The 20556-nt window shown below is 55.9% G+C and overlaps 1 pseudogene; it reads left to right on the top strand.

Moving 5' to 3' along the window:
• The first annotated feature begins 7600 nt into the window (after positions 1 to 7600).
• Positions 7601 to 9982, top strand: LOC134057301 (serine/threonine-protein kinase pim-1-like; annotated as a pseudogene).
• Positions 9983 to 20556: the final 10574 nt, after the last annotated feature.

Below are 20556 nucleotides of genomic sequence, written 5' to 3'. Positions count from 1 at the left end.
TGTACTCAGGAATGTGCATTCTCCAAAAGCCTATGGCACCTAGGAAAGCTTGTGTTTCCTTCTTGTGGGTTGGTGGAGACATCGCGGTGATCTTATTGATGACCTCAGTGGGGATTTGGCGCCGCCCGTCTTGCCACTTTACTCCCAGGAACTGGATCTCTCGGGCAGGACCTTTGACTTTGCTCCTCTTGATGGCAAAACCGGCTCCCAGCAGAATCTGGATGATCTTCTCTCCTTTCTCAAATACTTCCATTGCCGTGTTCCCCCACAAAATGATGTCACCGATGTATTGCAGATGTTCTGGAGCTTCACCCTTTTCCAGTGCAGCCTGGATCAGTCCATGGCAGATGGTGGGGCTGTGTTTCCACCCCTGGGGCAGTCGGTTCCAGGTGTACTGCACGCCCCTCCAGGTGAAAGCAAACTGAGGCCTGCACTCTGCTGCCAGAGGAATGGAGAAAAATGCATTGGCAATGTCAATGGTGGCGTACCACTTTGCTGCCTTGGACTCCAGCTCGTACTGGAGTTCCAGCATGTCCGGCACGGCAGCGCTCAGCGGTGGAGTCACTTCATTCAATGCACGATAGTCCACAGTCAATCTCCATTCTCCGTCAGACTTGCGCACAGGCCAGATGGGGCTGTTGAAGGGTGAGTGGGTTTTGCTGACCACCCCTTGGCCCTCCAGCTCACGGATCATCTTGTGGATGGGGATCACGGCATCTCCATTTGTCCTGTACTGCCTGTGGTGCACTGTCGAGGTGGCAATTGGCCTTTGCTGCTCCTTCACCTTCAGGAGTCCCACTGCAGATGGGTTCTCTGACAGTCCAAGCAAGGTGTTCAATTGCTTAATGCCTTCTGCCTCTACAGCAGCTATTCCAAAAGCCCACCTGAGTCCCTTTGGGTCTTTGTAATAGCCCTTCCTGAGGAAGTCTATGCCTAGAATACACGGTGCCTCTGGGCCAGCCACAATTGGATGCTTCTGCCACTCCTTCCCAGTCAGGCTCACCTCAGCCTCCAGCAAAGTCAATTCCTGTGATCCCCCTGTCACCCCAGCAATGGAAACAGGCTCTTCCCCCACATGTTCTGATGGTGTTAGGGTGCACTGTGAACCAGTGTCAACTAATGCCCTATGTTTTTGTGGCTGTGATGTGCCAGGCCATCAGATCCACACCGTCCAAAAGACCCGGTTTTCCCGTGCCTCTCCCTGGCTAGAGGCAGGGCCCCTCTAGCACTGGTTATTATTTCCTTCCTGGGCATACATGGTGGAGGTTCCCTCAAGGGGATCTGACAAATCATCCTCCCTTTTGTAATACCCTGCATCTTGGTTATGGGAAGTTGAGGCTACCTTCACTTTAGTGCAGCTCCTTTGGTTAGTGTTTCCCTCCCTGAGTTGACGCACCCGCGCTGCCAGGGCAGAAGTGGGTTTCCCATCCCACCTCCTCATGTCTTCCCCATGGTCACGCAGAAAGAACCACAGGTCAGCTCGTGGGGTGTATCCTCTCTCCCAAGCTGGGGGACGTTGGGCTCTAACTCTGGCATCTGTGACTTGCACTGGTGCTGCATTGACCTTCCTCATCTCCTCCCTCACCCCTCTTATCTCCTCCTTGAACTCCTCTCTGAGTTCCCTAATCACGGCAGAGACCTGAGCCTGCATTGGGCCATTCATTATACTCTCAAAATTTCTGAGCTTATCGGCAACAGAACCCACTGTCTCGTGGTTGGTGTCAGCGTTAATGGCTGCAATGAATGTGGTGTATTGAGATGGCCCCAGGTGTGCCAGATTCCACAACATCTGCCCTGTGCACCTGACCTTGTTGGGGTCATTGTCATGTTGTCCACCCCTCCCAAAGAGTACCTCCAGTATTGCCACTTCTCTCAGCTGTTGGAACTCCTCCTCAGCAGTCTTCCAGCGCATTCTATGGTGGTGCTCCTGCATTGTTTCTCTATGGACAAACCTCTCTCTTACACTCATTAAAAGCTGCTCCCAGAGGGAAAGGGGGCCTGGTTCCCTTACGAATACGTGATCCACACCTGAGTCCTGGGTTAGGGGTCCCAAATTCCTTGCCTCAGTACCATCCAGCTGCACACCTGTACCCATAAGGTCCCAGACCTGCAGTAACCATGTTGTATAAGCCTCACGGCCCCTTCGTACAACATCTTTACGCAGATTACGGAGACTCTCGTATGACAGGGACTCCGTGATGATCTCAACCTCTGGCTCCCCTGCTGGTTGTGAGGGCCCTGCTTTCTGATCCTTATTATCTAGGTGCTTTGTTTTCACCCTAGACTTTCTAGTTTCCATGGGGGCAACTGCTGCTGGTTGTGAGTGCCCTTGCAGTTCAGCTGGAACCTTGAGAGATGTAACATTTGTGGGTTCCACTGCTGCACCATCAGGTTCTCCCTCTTTAAGGCAGGGGGAGAGTTTCTGAAGAGCTGGGGAAAGGTACTCCTTCAGCATCTGGGCCATCTCCTTCACTAGAAACCCCACCCATTCTGGATGGTTCCTTTCTGAGGTGAGCTCTGGGGCAGAGTCAGGCTCAGGGGCAACATCCTTAACGTCTGGGGCAGAATCCTTAGTCTCTGGGGCAGAATCCTTAGTCTCTGGGGCAGAATCCCTATTCCTTGGGGGAAGTATCAGGGTTGTCATCCAAGTCAATCTCCCCTCATCTCGGAATGTTAAATAGAATAGGTTTACAAGGCCTATTAGCAATGTCAGCCACTGTATGATATCATTACTACTTAGAAGAGATTTGAATCCTTCAAAACCTGGTGGAGCAGACCCAAAAAACTGTGTAAGGGGTTGGGACAAAATTTTTCCTGGTGTCATATCCTCACAGTATGTGCCATTATTAAAGTAACCCCAAAAACATACAGTTAGAGTGTGATAGCTCCGAATCCATGTGCCCACCTTCCAGAGGAAGTTAAAAATCCATGAATTTCTCACGTTATCAGCCCACAAAATGAACTGGATAACAGTTACAGCAGCCTGAGTTATAGGACCCATGTTCAGGTAAGGGATTGCAAATGGGAGAGATACAGCTGTGGCCACATGGAGCCCAAACCATGGTAAGCTGGACAACATAATGCCACCTAAAACAAAACTGAGGTAACTCAAGAACTGTTATTCCTTTTTCACCCTTTTCTCTCAATGCCCTCGGGCCCCACATTGCGTGGCCAAAATCTGTCCTGGTTTGAAAGACAGGTGTTTGCTAAGGAAAGCAGAAGCTTCCCTTTGGACTGAAAAAAAAAATGTGATCCTTCCTTCCTTCCCTCCGATTATTATAATTTTGGAATTAAGAGAGCTCTCAGGCAAAGATATGGGGGTAGGAACAACAGTTCTTTACTAGTATATCTAACAAGACAAACACAAACAACAACAGCTATGAAATTACCCACAAACAGAACAGTAACTCAGTCCCAGTGTTTTTTGGCTGCAGGCACCTTTTCCCTGAGCTGCAGTTCCCGGTGCTGGGGGTGGGCAGGTCCCGCAGAGCTGCAGGAGGGCTGGGGGTGATGGCAGAGCTGTCCCAGGGGGAGAGAGAGATGGAGAGAGAGCTCTCCGCTCATGGTGTGGGTCCCAGTGCTCAGCAGAGTGCTGGATGGTGACAGGTTACAGCGAGAAGGCAGCAGGGCAGGGTCCGACACCAGTGAGGATGGCTCCCAGCAATGGGATGGCAGGGATGGGTCTCAGGCGGCGATCGTCCTTCTCATCCGAACTCCACGGGGGAAATGGGCCGAGCCAGAGCCTTCCATCTGCTCTTCTGGTTGTTTGAATCTCATGGGCTTCCCCTCTTCCCTCCCCTCCCCCCTCCCCCTTGTCACCAAGGCCCAGTCAACAGGTATCTTAGCATGACAATGGGGAAAATTCCACAGAGGGAAAAGGGAAAGAACCAACCCCCAACATGTATCTTTTTTTCAGCATCTTTAAAGCCAAGGAAATACAAACTAACAGGCCTTGTAGGACCACCAGGGCCTCATTGCCATATGTGTACTGACAGCCCCGAGATGGAGAACCCCCATTCCACCTGAAAAGAATCTGTAGAGTGAATAGGGCCCAAGGCTTGATGAACTGTTACTTCAGATATCAGCAATTGCAGTTCTTCCTCCTGAGAAAGAGCCCAATCCCATTTCACCCCTTCCCTCAGCAAGTCATAAAGACGCCTGGCAGTTTTTGAAAAATCAGGAATGGATTTTCTCCAGAACACTAAGAATGTCCAAATTTTATGGCTGCTGGCAGGAAAATGTGACTGTGAACCTGGTGTCTGCTGAGAAGGGGTTGTATAGGGAGGAAAGGGAATGGGCCCAGAGTCAGTGGAACTGTGTTGGTCGCTTGGGTTCTCAAGAATTCTGTCTAGTGTGTCTACAGGGGTTATAGCTGCAAAGGTGTTTTGAAGGAGAATTGCTGTAGATTAATTGATTCTGGAAGACCACAAATTAAGGGGGTCATAATTTCAGGCATTACAGGTCATTGCATAGGTGATTCATAGACAACAGTTAATTTTCTTTCATGTATCATTTGCAAGCAGGCAGCTTTGTGAATGTTTGCTAGAAGTTGGTTGGGAGTTCCAGTTAAAGCTACAGGGTCTCCCCTTTCCAAGGGGTTAAATCCCCCTGCCCAACAGGATGCGTGCTGGGTTAGGGACCATGGGTTACGTCTGTCTCCTGTTGTAAAGAAAACCCCACGTCCCCAGTAGCCACCAGCTTCTTGTTCTGATAATTTAATCTGATCTCCCCCAGTGAGTGATGCTCAGAATACATATTAAGTGTCAGATTGATGGGAGAACATATTCAATCAATCACATTTTCTAAATTATACCAATTATTTTGTGCCCATTCTTCCTCTCCTTGAGGGGGTCTGGCACTTTAAAGAGCTAATAAAGAAAAAAATGCAGTTTTATTTGTTGCACTGGAATTTTCAGTCATTTTTTTCAAGGGGCAAGTAAAAACCACTACAGGGAGGTATATCACTTATGTTACACACTCACACACACACACACAGCTTTTCTCTGTGTTCCCCTTCACTTCTCTGTGTGGGTGAAGAGACCAAAGCTGCTTGGGAGGCACTACCTTCAGTACAAAACTCTGGTTGTCTCTTCGCTACACCAAGCAGTCAAAAACACAATAAAAACCAACAAAACAGTCCCGTCTTTCCACCAAGAGATCTTTAGTGAAATTCTGCAGACAGAGCCCTCAAACGAGTGTGGGGGTGTTTTTCACCTGGGCGTGTGCAGTTTGTGGGAAATCTGAACTTGCCCCCCTTGCTTTCTAGACAAGCTCACCCCTTTGGAGGTGGCCAGCTAGGTGTGGCTGGAGCAAGACGTCCTTCCCCTATTACAGACTGCACACAACCTGCACCCCTTCTGTCTGTCAGAATCCTGTCCGTGATGCCAATTTAATATCGTGATCTGCCAGTACCGGTGGGGGATCGTGATGGCTCGTTTTGATCTCGAGGTATAAAAGACACAGAAGGGGGACAATAGTATGTTCCAATATAGCATTTTATTTGATGCTAACAATTCAGTTATCTGATAGAGGGGAGAGTTTAAGGAAACAAAGAGATAGAGAAAAGAGGGGAAATGAGAAGAAGGGAAATAGCTACCAACGATGGGACGGAGTCCTCGTGGTTTTCAGCCAATAGATGGGTCTTCCTTCCGTGGGGAGATCTCAAGAGGCTTCTCCAAAGAGTCACCTTTTTATAGTCTTTTCTCAAAGTGAGTGATGTCTGGCCAAGAGGGAGGCAGATTTATGGACCATTGTGTGCTCAGAGAAGCAGGTGCCGACATGTCTGGGCTATTGTCTGCTGGAGAGCGCTGTACCATGATGGATCAGCACAGCATGCACAGCACACCTGCAAACAGTTATTTGGTAAACATCTACCTCGGCCAGGCCAGAAGTCCTGTTCCAAGCCAACCAGGCCAGAAAACTCCTGTGTGGAGCGAGTGGGGTTCACTGGGGTCTTCTTGTGACGGTCGTGAGGCAAATGAGGGAAACTTCAGACTGTCTCTTCCAGGAGTGTGTCTGTTTGCAGTGGGGAAAGTTAGGAGTTTTAGAGTACTTAAAAAAAAAAGGAAAAGCATCTCTTTGCCTGAGTGCAGCCAGTTCTCCAAGCAAAGCAGGTCCCAGGTGAGCAAGGACAGACGGGATGGAGTTGGGGAATGTGGAGCAAGGTTGTCCACACTGGGTCAGACCTAAAGGCGCAGCTTCTCTGAGCAGACCAGACCTCCTGAGGAGAGACCCTGGATCAACATCAGTCACTGAGTGCTGCAATCACCTCTGCTCTAAAAGAAGCAGTAATAAAATACACCCTTTAAAATTGGAATGGATATTTCTCCTGAAGTGCAGCAGAAAACCTTCCTGATGAACTGCACCAGACCAGAGGGAAATCAAGGCAGAGCCGTGGTTTGTCAGGAGTTCCTTGGTCCCAATGAGCCCCGTGGTGCATTTGGTGCTGAGCCCTTGAACCTCAGGGCCTAGGAGGAGATTGCACAAACCCTTCCAGGAGTCCAAGTCAGAAGAACCTTTCAGCTGCTGTACATGCCTGTGCCTTGGGCTGGCCCAGGCACCTTCTGGGGGATGTGGTGCACCTCAGCCCTGCTCTAGGAGAGAAATTCCTTTCTCCTTGTTTCCAGTCTGGGCCTCCACAACTGCCCTTGGCATTAATTGTTTCTTTCTCTGGATATTCTCTGTCAAAAAATCCATCACCTCTGAAACTGCCCGTCAATCCCTCCCAGGGCTCTCCTCTGCTGTCCTCAGTCTCCAGCCCACTGAGCACTGAACTCCTTTGTCCACTCCTTTGACCACTATCAAATGGTCACATGCTTGAGGCCATGGGCCCCTGGACAAGAAGGACGGTTCCTTTCTATAGGAGAGAAACCTCAGAACCCAAGGTTTTGAAGGAAGATGAGAGACAGTCACCAGAGGCCAAGGCAAGCCAGACCTGTTTGTCTTGGCAGCATTTGTCTGGGAGATATCCTTGGATAGACCAAATCTGGGAGGCCAAATGCCAATTTTGTCCATGGGCATCAGGACAAGAAATTCTTTTCTGGAGGAAGGAAAGTAGGGAGCCCCAGTGTTTCAAAGGCAGATAAGAGCTGGCCCTCAGGAAGCCAAAGTAACCTACATAGTCCTGGCAGCTTTTGTCTGGGAGCTACCCTTGCATATATACAGAATTTTGGAGGGAGAATCCCAGTGTTGGCCATGAATGCCTGTGCTTGAAAGATGTTTTTTCCATCGGAAGAAAATGTTCAGGGACTGCCGCCGGCATACGCAGGGCTTGGCACGGGCCGAGAAGGCAACAGAAAAACAGACACGGGGACAAACAGCCCCAGGGCTTCAGTTGCAGCAGCAGCAGCAGTGACAGAAGCGACTTTGTCGACCCTCTGGCCCTCCTCTCCCTCTCCCGCAGTCCCACAGCCTCTCTTGGTCTCTCTTTCCCTGGGTCCCCCTCCTCTCCCAGTCTCCATCTCCCAGTTCTGAGCCGGTCCATGCCCTCGGGCTGCCCTGGCCCCAGGCGGGGCTTTCCCATCCCTTTCCCCATCCCCATCCATCCCGGCACGGTCTCACCTCCACCCGGCTCTGGCTGTACTGGCGGTGGTGCTGCTGGATGGACATCAGTGCGTGGAGCGGCATCGCCTCCCTTTGGCTCCGCCTGTCCCGACACCGGCCCCGGACCCGGCCCCGGCCCCAACATGGGCCCTGACCCCGACCCCGGCCCCTGGCCCGGGCCCCAAGGTGTGCCCTGGCCACGGTCCTGGTCTTGGTCCTGGCTCCTCCCCGGCCCGTGGAGCACACACACGGCACGGCTGCTCCTGCTGCCTGTGTTGCGGTTTCCCAGGCCCGAGCTCCACCGCTCGGCAGCGCGGTCGCTGGCCCTGAGCCTCTGCTGTCCCGTTCCAAAGAGCGAACACCTGGGGCTGCCCGGCCCGGGGCGGCTGAGGGGTGCTCAGGGCTCATGTCTGGCCCCGGGCCGAGCGCTGACAGCCGCGTCTCGCTGGCAGGGGAGGCGCAGCACGGCACAAAGGAGCGGTACCAGCTCGGTTTGCTGCTGGGGTGTGGCGGCTTTGGCAGCGCCTGGGCGGTGACTCGGCTCTCGGATGGTGCCCCAGTAAGTGGCTGGATCAGTGGCAGGCAGAGGAGGAGGAGGCAGGAGGAGGAGGAGGAGCTCAGCCTGCTGCTGCCCTTGGCTTGCAGGTGGCCATCAAAAGGGTGCCATGAAACCACGTCCAGCAGTGGGGCAAACTGGTGAGTGAGCGGGGACCAGCGGGAGAAGCTGGGGCGTGCTGGGATGGGATGAGTAGAGACCCGGAAGGGTGGAAGCCACCAGGAGCCTGGAGGGAGAGTGGGTGTGGGGCCAGCAGAGCATCCCGTGCTGGGGGAGAGCTTCCCGAGTCCTGGCACAACATCAGCCCCGCTGACGGCATCGTGGTCCTCCTGCAGCCCGATGGCACCAGCGCATTGCTGGAGATCATGCTGCTGGACAAGGTGTCCACTGGATTCCCTGGAGTTCTCCAGCTGCTGGAGTGGCTTGAGCTCCCCAACAACATCCTGATGGTTCTGGAGCACCCGGAGCGGTGTCAGGACCTCCGTCATTTCATTTGGTCACAGGGGTTCCTGTCAGAGGAGGTGGCACAGGAGCTGTTCAGCCAGGTGCTGGAGGCAATGCAGCACTGCACCAGCTGTGGGGTCCTGCACAGGGACATCAAACTGGAGAACATCCTGCTTGACCTGGCCACCGGGCAGGCAAAATTGATTGACTTTGGCTGTGGCACCTACCTGCAGGACACAGCCTACACTCACTTTACAGGTGAGCCCACACAGGGCTGTGTTCCCGGTCCCGGCATCTCCTGGCCCAACATCTCAGGGCCCAGCCTGGCTGTGGCAGCAGGGACTCTCCTATTTGCTGCCAGTCATGGCACTGAGTCTTCATCTGAGTTGCTTTTGACTGGGGTGGGTGGGGGGCCAGCTTCCAGCCCTGCTGGCAGCTTTTGCCAGCCACTGTGTCCAGGACTGGGGCTGGGGCAGCCAGCCTGACAAAAACACCCGTGGGTGGGGGTAGTGGGTTGTGGGGGGGGTCCAAACCTGTGCAGCAGCTGTTTTGGTGGGCAGGTGAGAAAGGGCTTGCACTACTGTGCTCACATTGCTTGCCTTGTCCTCATAATGTCTTTTGGGGCAATGCAGGCAGGGAGGATGAAGACATGGATTTTTTCCACCACGGAGTGGGTTTTTCCTTGTCATGGTCAGGCCTTGCCAGGGCTTCTGCTGCACTCTTCCAGCACCAGTGGCTCCTTTTCCACCCCCAAGTTTGAACACAAGTCCCAGGTGCTGGCCAGAGGCAAGGGGTCACACCATGTGCCACTGGTGCAGCCCTAGCATGCCCAAGGATTCTGGGGCCAGGCTCTGGGAGCAGCAGCATCCCCCTGATGAACTCCATCTATATTCCAGAGGAACACCATCCTACAGCCCCCAGAATGGACCCACTTTGGCTGGTACTATGGCAAGCCAGCTACCCTCTGGTCCCTGGGCATCCTGCTGCACCAGATGGTCTGTGGGGAGCACCCTTTCAGGAGAGGCCAGAACATCAGCTGGAACCATCAGCTCTCGCTGCCACAACAGGTCTCTCAAGGTGAATCCTCATCTATGGGCACGGGGGGAATACCAGTGCTGGGAGACAGCAGTGGGCTCGTGAACATCCCGCTCTGGCAGCTGCTGAGGAGGTGGCACATGTCCTGCTCTCCTGCTCTCCTCCAAAACAAAGAACTGATGGGAAGGTTTAGGCCCAGCTCTGAGCACATGCAGCACAGCCTGAGCATGAGAACAGTGGGGCAAAGCAGACTGGAGCCTCCTCCAACTGACCGGTGGTTTCTGCTTTCTCTGTCCAGAGTGCCAAGATCTGATCAGATGGTGCTTATCCATGCTCCACATGGAAAGGCCCTCGTCAGAAGACCTGTTTTGTGACCCTTGGATGCAGCAAATTCACCTGCCATAGAAGAAGGGAGAGAGCCACAGGCACACTTGGATGCAGGGCTCTGGTAAGTTCCAGTTGCACACAGGCCTTGGCAATCAGAAGCAAAGAAGCCCAGACTTTTTTGTCCTGCCTGTGTCACTGTACAGGGGTCATCAGGTGGGAACACACAGCCCTTGAGCTGCTCTGCCCAGCACTGGTGGCCACCATCTGAGCTGCTTTGGCTTGTCCTGGTTCACTGACAGCTGGACCCTGGGCAGAACACTGAGAGCCTGGTCTCACCCCAGGGAAGGAGAAGGAGCCCCTGGAGAAGCTGTAGCAGGTGGGGCTGCTGCTGCTGGAGACAGTGAGGATGACATCAAGGATGGCAGCCTCTTCCTCCACCTGGCCACTGGCAAGCTGAAGATGGACTTGGATTCTGGCACCTTCTTCAAAGCCAGGCTCCACGGCGAATTTACAGATGAGTCCAGACCCAGGGGGATGCTCCCAGATTTGGGCATTGCACAGCCTGGCCAGGAAGCAAAGGTTCCCCCTTTGCTGGGGAGGATAAAATTGATTCTTCTGTCATCTGCCAAGCTGCTTTTTGGCAGGGCCAGGGGGATGGGCTGGGGTGGGTACGAAATGGGAGTCAGCTCCTGGCCCTGCCAACAGCCCCCAGCACCCACCGTGCCCCGGGCTGGGGCAGCCAGCACGACACAAACAAAGCCCCATGGTGGGAGTGAGGTGGGACTCCAGAACTGGGCATGGCTGCTTTCCTTGGCAGGCAAGGAAGGGCTTGGGCTGCTCCACTGCCCTTGCTTGCTTTGGGATCACCATGACTTGTGGGGCCAGTGCAGGGGAAAAGGGAGAAAGCATGGGCTTCTCTCACCCGTGGGTGTGTTTTTCCCTGGCATCTAGGGTTGGGCCTTCCTCAAGCCCCTGACAGAGATGATATTTTGAACATTTTTCTTTTCTCCCCTTCTGGACTGTAATCTATTTTCATTAATTTGTTGATTCTTTCTCTAAAGGAAGTGTTCCAGGTGGGCTCCAGTGTGGATCAGGAAGTGCTCGGGACCAGCTGCGGCGTGGATGGGCCGTGCCCTTGGAGAAGGCTGAGGACATCCCTTGGGACCAGCTTTTCTTCCAGCAGCGATGGCATGAGGTGGGTCCCCATCTTCTTGTCACGGTGGGATGAGAGCTTTTGGGAGATGGCAGCGAGCACAGGAGCATCCTGCTGTGGCAGCTGCTGAGGAGGTGGATGTGCCATGGCTGGCTGCAGGCTGGGCACATGTCCTGCCCTCCTGCTCTGCTGCCCAAGGCAGCAGTGATGGGCACTGCTCTGGGCACGGCCAGCATGGCCTGGGCACCGTGGCAGCTGGGACAAGGGGCACAGGAGCCTTCAGCTGACGGGCAATTTCTGGTTTCTCTCCTTGCAGCCGGGCCCTGTGGATGCTGAGGCTGCTCTGGGCTCTGCCAGGGCTCTGCTGCAGCTCAGCACCAGGCTGGAATCAGCCAAAGGAGAAATGGAGTGACCTGCAGCAGAGACTTGCTTGAGCATTTCAGCAACGCAGCTCAAGTTTGCAGAGTGTACACCTCCAAGGGAAAACATGACATCCTCCAAAAAGCAAATTTGTTCAATATCTTCTGAAATGAAATCAATCTGGTATGACCCCAAATGATATTTTTCAGCCTGCTCAAGCTGTAGCTCAGTCCTTCTCTGAACAGTTCTCACCCCCACCTGCCTTTTACTTCACAGTCTTGGGGCAGAGAGTGGAACCAGGGCTGAGGTGCATGGGGAGCACCCAGAGCTGTGGCTTGCACTCAGTGTTTGCAAGTGTTGTGTTCTCATCTCGTGCAGCCTGTGGGGAAAACAGCCTGTGCTGCCAGGCCAGCACTGCCCCTCTGGGCAGGGACAAGGCTGAAGGGCTTTTCCATTCCAGAGGAGCCAGCACTGAGCCTTGGCAGGGCCTGGCAGGGCTGGACACAGGTCTGGCTCCTGTCCAGGACTCACTGCCCACCCACCCCCATTGTGCTCCCATGGACAGAAGGGTCTGTCTGTGTCAGGGGCTCTGGGATGTCTGTATCCATGGACAGAAGGGTCTGTCTGTGTCAGGGGCTCTGGGATGTCTCTGTATCCATGGACAGAAGGGTCTGACTGTGCCAGGGGCTCTGGGATGTCTCTGTATCCATGGACAGAAGGGTCTGACTGTGCCAGGGGCTCTGGGATGTCTCTGTATCCATGGACAGAAGGGTCTGTCTGTGCCATGGGCTCTGGGATGTCTCTGTACCCATGGACAGAAGGGTCTGACTGTGCCAGGGGCTCTGGGATGTCTCTGTATCCATGGACAGAAAGGTCTGACTGTGCCAGGCTATCCATATTGTCTTTGTACCTGTGGGACCAACATGGAGAGTGAAAGTGTCAGTCACGTTGCTTGCACACCCCTTCCTTTCTATTCCATACACATCCATGCACACCCCCATATATGGATATATTAAAAGGATAGGGATGGGCAGAGATTTCCCACAGAGCTCTAACTTTGGCATAACTCACCTTGTAAGGCAGTGGACCGGGGATTTGTTCCCCAGCTTTGTGAGTAGGTGTCCAAGAGCTGAAGGGAGCAGCATTTGGGAGCAGTTTCAGGATTTCTAGGCAGGAAGTGGAGCTGACAAACATCTGTGTAAATTGCTGGATTCACTGCTGGGATGGAATTGAGGAATATGGCACAATGGAGACATGAGACTTGGAAAAATCCCAGCCGTCGTGGCTTTGTGCCAAGGGGGTAGCTGCAGAAACACTTTGTGTGTGCTTTGGGGACACAAGGTCCAAGGATCTGCAGTGTCAGAGGGTGACTGTGGGTGGTGGCAGGTGAAGTCCCGTTTCATGACATCCCAGAGTGGCACAGGACAAAGATAAAAGCACCCACAACCTCAATGATGAAGTCTTTCTGGTGCTGCACATCCTATAGGAAAAGCTGCTGTCACCCAATCCATTTGGAGTTATCACATTAATTTTCAATACTTGAGGTTACAGTTTCAAACTGCAGTGTTTTTACCCTCAAAACACAATCATGCACAATCCATATTTCAATTTTCTCTTTCTTCAACCACAATTAAAAATGACTTAATATTGCAATCAAATCCCAAAATCTATTAAAAAAGGATGCTGAGGTCAGTGATATGGATCCATGTAATCAGAACTTTCACAAAGCAAATAATTTAGTTGTCTTTTTAAAAAAGATCAGATACTAATTAATCCAAAGTTACAGAAAATTTTTCACTACACATTGGGCTTTTTTTCCTCTAAACTTTCACTTTCACTTTTTGTTCTTTTTTTTACTTTTTTTTTCCATTTTTTAAACACAGAGAACACATCCTAAGAAAGGAATGTACAGCAAAATGAGATGCATTTCTGATAAACAATGAAAATGTAGGCTCCTCCTCTGTTTACTTTTGTCTGGATACTCTGAAGAAAATAATGTAGCAGAGAGCAGCAGAGGTGTAAAGTGGTTGCTTTGGACTAAACTGGAGTTTAGCACTGGTGACATCCTGATCCAGTCAGGAGTTGCAGAATTCTTGTGCAGATCTCAAGCCCTGTGTTTGCAGGCACAGCACCTGCAGCTCTGACACAGCAGTGCATGAGAACAGCTCTGCTATTCCCCCAGAGAATCGGGGCTCTGCCCAAGAACGAGGTGCTACAGTCCTTTGCTCCTGGTTCCCGTGTGGAGCAGCTCCTTCCCGCTGGCTGAGCTGCTCAGGCAGAGCCCGGCAGCTCCTGGCCCTGCAGGGCTGAGGCTTTTCCCCCTTGCTGGGCACAGACTGATGGAGCAGCACTGCTGAGCACGGGGACACAGCGAGGGACCAGGAGCAGCTGCCTTTGTCCACCTGCAGCTCCAAGGCCCAAGCTCTGAGCAGACAGGGCTGGAAGGGACTCGCAGGCTCCCTGTTTGCTGGGCTGCCCCCCTTGTGCCCGGCCCAGCTCTGTGTGGGGCAGAGGGAGAACAAGGGGCAGCTCCCTCCCAGCTCCCAGCCCCAGCCCAGGGACCCCTCTGGCCCCGGGGCTTGGGGCACTGTCAGCACCCTCTGCTCCAGCCACCGCTTCTGCTGGCACTGACAGCAACACCCAAACTGTGGCTGATCCCGAGGGAGCAGCAGCAGTGCCTGCATCTGATCCCTGACTCTGGGGCACGGCTGGACAAACGACACCCACAGCAGCAGCAGCAGCAGCAGCAGCAGCAGCAGCAGCACATGGACCTGACTTTGAGCACAGCCCCTGGCACTCTTCCCTCCCGTGTGCAGTGGTGTCACAGCAGCCTGGGGCACCTGGGAGCCCTCAGTGCCAGCAGGGACTGGAGATGGCAGCCCTGGGCTCCTGGAGGTTGTGCAGGGAACAGAGGTGGGGACTGCCTCTCCATGTGGAGCTTCCAGATGGAAAAGGCTGCTGTGAGCAGGCAGCTGCAAGGGCAGAGAAAGGAGGGGCTGGAGCCCTTGATTTGTGCCAGTTCCACAGTCCTGGGGAGCAGCCACTGAGCACAGGGGGAACAGAGGGCACAGCAAGAGGGACAAAACCAGTCAAGGTCAGAGACAGGAAAGAGCCAGAGCTGGGAGCAGGAACAGCTGCTTCATTGCACCCTTGGACAAAGCTCTTGGCTGAGCTTCCAAAGTGCTGAAAGGCATGAAGGGCAGAGAGGTGACAGCAAACCATGCTCCTGTTTGCACAGCCTCCCCTCTCAGTGTCCCAGAAGGATTTGGATGAACTGTATTCTTCTCTCTGAGTTGTCACATTCAGCATGAGCAGCTTAGCACCAGGAGCTAAAGCAGCTGAAGCTTTAGGCCACAAGGGCTGACCAAGAGGGAACTTTTGGACCCCCAGGTTTAGGATGGCCAGCAGTTGGGATGTGCCCCAAGGAGGCTGTGCCAGCTTCTCTGGAAGGCCCCGTGCCCTTCCAGCTATGGCTGTGTCAGCAGCCCTGGGGGCTCCTTCTGCTGCCCTGAGCCCGCAGAGCAGGGCAGTGTTTGCTGGTGGTTAGAGCTGCTCATAAACATCCTGTCAGGCAGCCTTAAACACTTGGGGCGAGGGATTTCTTCCAACCTGGGCCACTTTGGGTGAGCTGAGGGTGTCCCCAGGGCAGGTGGCAGTGTGTGCAAGGGCCTTTATGACACAGAGCAGCACGGTCACCACGGCATGGAATGGGACATGGTGTCAAAGGACCCTTTGTGACCTGTGCTGACATAGGAGCTGGCAGTGACACAGCCACACCACAGTGCTCGGAGCAGGCGACGGGACAGGACGCGCCGGAGCGGTGCTGTGAGGAGCCCCCACACAGCGCACTCGTTCGTGTCTGACCCGGAGCTTTTCTGAGGCGTTATTCCTGCAGGTGACCTCGTGGCAAGGCCGTGGGACTTGGTGGCCCGCGGCCTTCCCGAGGCTTCTCTTTTGCAGGTGCACTCGCGGCCGGACCGTGGGACTTGGTGACCAGAATTGCTTACGAGGAGTCTCCTGTCCTTGTGGCAGGAGCCCTCAAGAGCAGAGTGCAGGACTTGCTGTCCTGCAGCCTTCCTGAGGCATCTCTGTCGTGGGTGTCTTCAAGGCACAACTGCACGACTTGTTGCCTCACAGCTTTCCCAAGGCATCTCTCTAGAAGGTGACCCTGAGGCCAGACTCTGACATGGCAGGCAGATTTCTCAGCCTGTTCAATGTTTGCAGAGGGAAAAAAGAGAAAGGCCCTGGAGTATCTCCAGAACAACCACCTGAGGAGCTGGAGCAGTTCCAGCCAATGCAGGATGGTGAGTGGCACAGCTGGGCCACAGGGCTAATGGCTTCTGCCAGCTGGGCCCCATCCCATCCCATCCCATCCCATCCCATCCCATCCCATCCCATCCCATCCCATCCCATCCCATCCCATCCCATCCCATCCCACCCACTGTGGACATGGCCAGGGACAGGACAGAAGAGGGGCTGGGCAGACACCCCGCAGCAGCCGTGCTCCATCCCCTGGGGCATCCCGGGGCTGTCCCTGCCTGGGGAGCGCAGGGCAGGGCTGTGTTCTCTGGCCTCTCCCACAGCCCCTCAGCTCTGTCTGCACTCGCTCTTACCCAGGAGCAGCCACGGACCGGACACAAGAGCAGGAACCCACCCGCGGCCGCTTCCGCACAACACTGAAGGTACCTGTAGCCATCCCCACCTGGGCTGGGCCTGCTGTCACTGCTCAGCCCAGCACAGCGCTTGGAGCATTGCATGGAACTTGCCTCTCTTCCCTGTCCTTTGTTCTCCTGCAGAGGTTCCAGAAGTTCCTACGCATTCGACGTAGGAAGGCCAGAACCACAGCTACAGAGGGCACAGCTGAGCCTGACTCCAGCCTGACCGAGCTCCAGGCAGAGCCAGATGTCAGCCCAAATTCACCTGAGTGCTCAGAGGGCTCTGACACTGCAATGAATGATGGCAGGGCAAAGGCTGACATGGCAGAGACTGAGGACATGGGCGGCACTGCAGAGACTGAGGGCATCACAAATACTGACACCACTGCCACTCTGAGTCAGGAATTCATTGGGGACTATTTCAAGGAGCCCTGTGTTTCTTCCCAGCCAAACGTAAGCAGCCTGAGGCCAGGGCTTGAGGCCTCACAGGAGTGCATGCCCACTCACGCCATGGTCACTGGGCCCCCTCAGTCTTTGAGGCCAGCACAGTGTGGCGGGGAGGGAAGCACTTCTTAGGGGAAGCTGGGGAGTGTCTCCCATGGACAGTGCTCCAAGTCTTGCCCACCCCCTCCAGGTGCCAGCCATGGTGAAAAGCATCCACCAGAGTCTCGTGTCCCATGCCACTGTGGGTGTCAGGCTGCGCACTGACATTTGGAGGCTGGCTGGAGAACACCCTGCTGACGTGGTGCTGACCCTCCTGCGCTGTGCCCCAACGTGTGACAGGTACAGGGTCCACGTGCCTTGAGAGCTCAGGGCTCAACAGCCTTTAGGGCCCATGGCCCTGTACAGCCTGTCCAGTGGGGTCTGCCAGACAGGCACAGAGCTCCAGGAGCCTCAGGCCCCTCTGTTTCCTCAGCCTGCTGCCATGCTCCCTCCCTCCCCCTCAGGGCATTGGGGCTCTGTCACCTGGGCCCCACAGCTGTACAGGGCATGGTCCTGTGCCTGAGACCCCCTGACACAGAGCTGTGATCCCACAGAGCTGCTGCAAGGATGTGGAGAGCCATAGGCTCGTCAGGACCAACAGTGGAGAAGGTGCTGCCCACACTGCTCTGTGTGATGGAGGATTGGCCTCTGCACAGCATGAGCACCTCTGATGGAGACAACAAAGACGTGTTTGCCCTGGCTGTGAGTTTCTGGAACTGGCCTCTGATCGCTCTCCACTCGCCTCTCCAGCAGCTCTCCATCCTCTCCGTGCCTCAGGCACTGGGCTGAAACCTGGGCTAGGGACAGGCTCAGGGGGCACTGGGCCCGCTGCTCCCCCTGCGTCTCCCCTCGGGCCCTGCCCCATGGACAGCTCAGCCCTGAGCGCTGTCTCGGGCTGCTTCTTTTGCAGGCTACTCTGGTGATCTGGCTAATTGTGCCTCAGTGCCAGAAGGCAATGATCCTTTATTCCTCCCGCCTGTTTGTGGCTCTGCTCTTCCACGTTGTCATCACCACACAGCAGATGCCAGAGGAAGTTGATAACTTCTGGACAGCGTGCCGGGAGGAACATCGCCTTCCCAGCCAGCCCAACAGGTCCCAGTCCCCCTGTCCTTCCCATGCCCTTGTGGCCAGCACCAGTGCTCCCAGTGTGACCTGGACTTTGCTCTGCACACAGGTTTGCGGTGCAGGCCATGAAGGCTCTGCTCTTCTGTCTGCACTGTGACCCTGAGGTGATGGCCATGGAGCGCAAGCGTGGCTGGGACACGCTGCTCTGTGCTGACACCCAGCACTATGCCGTGGGTCTGCTGGCCAGGTGAGACCCCCATTTCCCCTCTGTCCCCGACATTTGTGCTCTGTGCCCGGGGTGCCCCACACAGTCCCTGTGCTCATGGGCCAGAGGGATTTGTCACCAAGGGACAGCCAAGCAGACTGGAAAAGGCTGGGAGAGGAGGTGCCCAGAAGGAGCAGCCTCCCAAAATGCCCACATCAGCTCCAGGGATGCTGGGCAAAGACTGGACCTCTGTGACTCACTCCTGAGAGAGGTTTGCCTGCCCACCTCAGTGTCTTGGTGCCTTTTCCCCCATCAGGCAGATGCGCCGTGCCTCCCTCTCCGTGTGTTCTGGGATTGCACGCCGCCTGCTTGGCTGGCTCAGCAGGGAAGAGCCACGCTGGGATCTGCCTTTCCTGGCATTCCTTGTGGAGGTGAGCCCGATGGCCAGCGCTGCCTCTCTGAGCTGCCTCCCAGCTCTCTGTGGTCATCGCCACAGCTGCCTGGGACGGTGCCCGTGCCCTGTGCTGCTGTCTGGGCCCAGCCCTGTGCGGATCTGGGCTCCTGCTGGCTGGGTCCCCTGTCACTGCCCTGTGCCTTCCAGGTCCTGGACTGCTTGGATTTGACTCACTGTGCTGACAGCATCCTTGAGCTCATGTCAAGGCATGTGCAGAGCAAGTGCAGGGAGAGGCGTCGCCTGGCGCTCCGAGGCCTTGTGGTGCTCAGCAAGGATCCCTCGATGGTGAGAAGGGGACAGCGGCTGAAGCTGCGCTGGGGAAAGCAGCCCCTTGGGCTGGCTGGACTTCAGGAGCTGAGGCAGATGCTCCCAGCTCTCCTGCCTCACCTCCCTGAGTTCTTTGGGACAGGCCTTTGGCCTCTGGGCCCTGCAGTTGGGGTTGCAGTGCCAGGGCAGTGTTGGTGGTGCTGTCGTTTTTGGCTTCACAGCACAACCTTGTGTTCCACACAGGCCCTAAAAATGTGTAGCCTGTCTCAAAGGCTTTTGGAGCTGCTGGGTGATGCAGATGGAGAGGTGGTTGGCATGAGCCTCCACGTGTTCACCAATGTGCTCCAGGACAAAGAGATCCTGATATCCAGCACCACCGCCCTGAAGCTGGCCCAGGCACTCCTGGCCCTCTTTGACAACGTAAGGCTCAGTGTCCTCAGCCACGGGCACTGGCTGCTGCCCAGAAACTGGGTGCCCTGTGGATTATTTGGGCTGTTGTTCAGGGGCTGCAGTAGTTGGTGCTGAGGTTTTTTCCTTTCCTCCAGGACAACAGCCACGTGCAGCTGCTCTCCCTTGACCTCTTCTGCAAGGTGATGGAATTGGTAGTAGACGAGGGAAAAAAGCCCCTTAAGTCAACTGTGTGCCAGAGCCTACTCCCACTTTTATTCCACTGTCATGATGAAAATCGGCGTGTGGCAGAGGTGAGGACTCGTGGGCTTCTGGTGCATCCCTGGGAGGGGGCTCGGCTGCCTCCTGCCCTGGCACCTCCCGGGCTGCAGCCTCCTCCAGGCCTTGGCACAGGGACACGGGTCCTGTGCCCTGAACTGCGCTGCCATCTCCACATCTCTGCTGCTCTCCAGGCCTCTCGGGCAACGCTGCATTGTGCGACCAAATTCCTGAAGAGGAGGAATCTGGAGCAGCTGCTGAAGAAGGAGCAGCTGTGGAAGTTGGCCGAGTGCCTGGTAAGGACGGCCTGGAAGCCCCAGGCTCAGGCTGGAGAAGCCCCCTGAGCGCGGTGCTCGCTGTGTGGGGCTGGCAGCTGTGGCCGTGCCCAGTGCTGCACCCAGGGGCCGCACGGGCTCTGCTCCAGGCTCCCGTGGCCCCGAGCCGGGTGCCGACGGAGCCCCGGCCCGGAGGGGCCGCGGGGCGGGTGGGCACCGCGGCTCCCCGGGCAGCACCCGGCCCTCTGCCCCTGCAGAGCCCGGCGCCAGCGGCTGCCGGCCGCGCCTCAGGGCTGGGCGGGCAGGGGAGGCCGGGGCCGGGCGCCTCAGGGCAGCGCCTGCCAAAGGGGCAGAGCCCGCCCCGACCCTTCCCTGCCTGCCGCCGCTCTCCCCAGCTGGCAGAGGACAGGAGCCGAGCGGCCCAGCACCTGCGCCAGGCCCTGCCGTACCTGCAGAGCCCCCAGGAGCCCCTGCGAGAGGCGACCATCAGGTTCATCGGTGAGCCCGGGGTCCATCCCCACCCACCACGGCTCGGCCCCTGCCCCAGCTGCTGCCCCGGCAGCGCCATCCGGGCCCGGCGCCGTGGAGCCCCGGCTGCCCTCGGGGCTGCTGCCGCCCTCTCCCAGCCGTGCCCTTCCTTGGGTGTCAGGAGGTGGCGAAGGCCAGGGCTGAGCCCTGCCGGGCCAGGAGGGCCAGTGGCCACAGGGCTGGCAGCGCCGCTGGCAGGGAGCTGTGCCGCTGGGGCAGTGACAGGCTCTGTGTTCCCAGGGCTCGCCGGGCAGTGCTTGAGGGGGCAGAAGGAAGAGCCCCAGGCGCTCAGGGAGGGTGAGTGAGGGCAGCGGGCTGTCAGCGGGGCTGGTGGGGGGAGCTGCAATCCCTGGGCAGGGAGCTGCAATCCCTGGCCCGGCTGTGGAGGGTTTCACTCCCTGTGTGGATGAACGGTGGCGTGGATGGAGCACACAGAGATTTCAGGGACATGGGTGGGGGTATTTGTGGCCAACACCTTGCAGCTGATCCCCTTGGCCCCTCCTCTGTATTGGCCATGGAATAAGCTAGCTGGGATGGCCCT

Source organism: Cinclus cinclus, unplaced genomic scaffold (assembly GCF_963662255.1).
Source record: "Cinclus cinclus unplaced genomic scaffold, bCinCin1.1 SCAFFOLD_32, whole genome shotgun sequence".
Lineage (NCBI taxonomy): Eukaryota > Metazoa > Chordata > Aves > Passeriformes > Cinclidae > Cinclus > Cinclus cinclus.
Note: the sequence above shows the minus strand (reverse complement) of the source record. Positions and strands in the feature narration are given on the sequence as shown.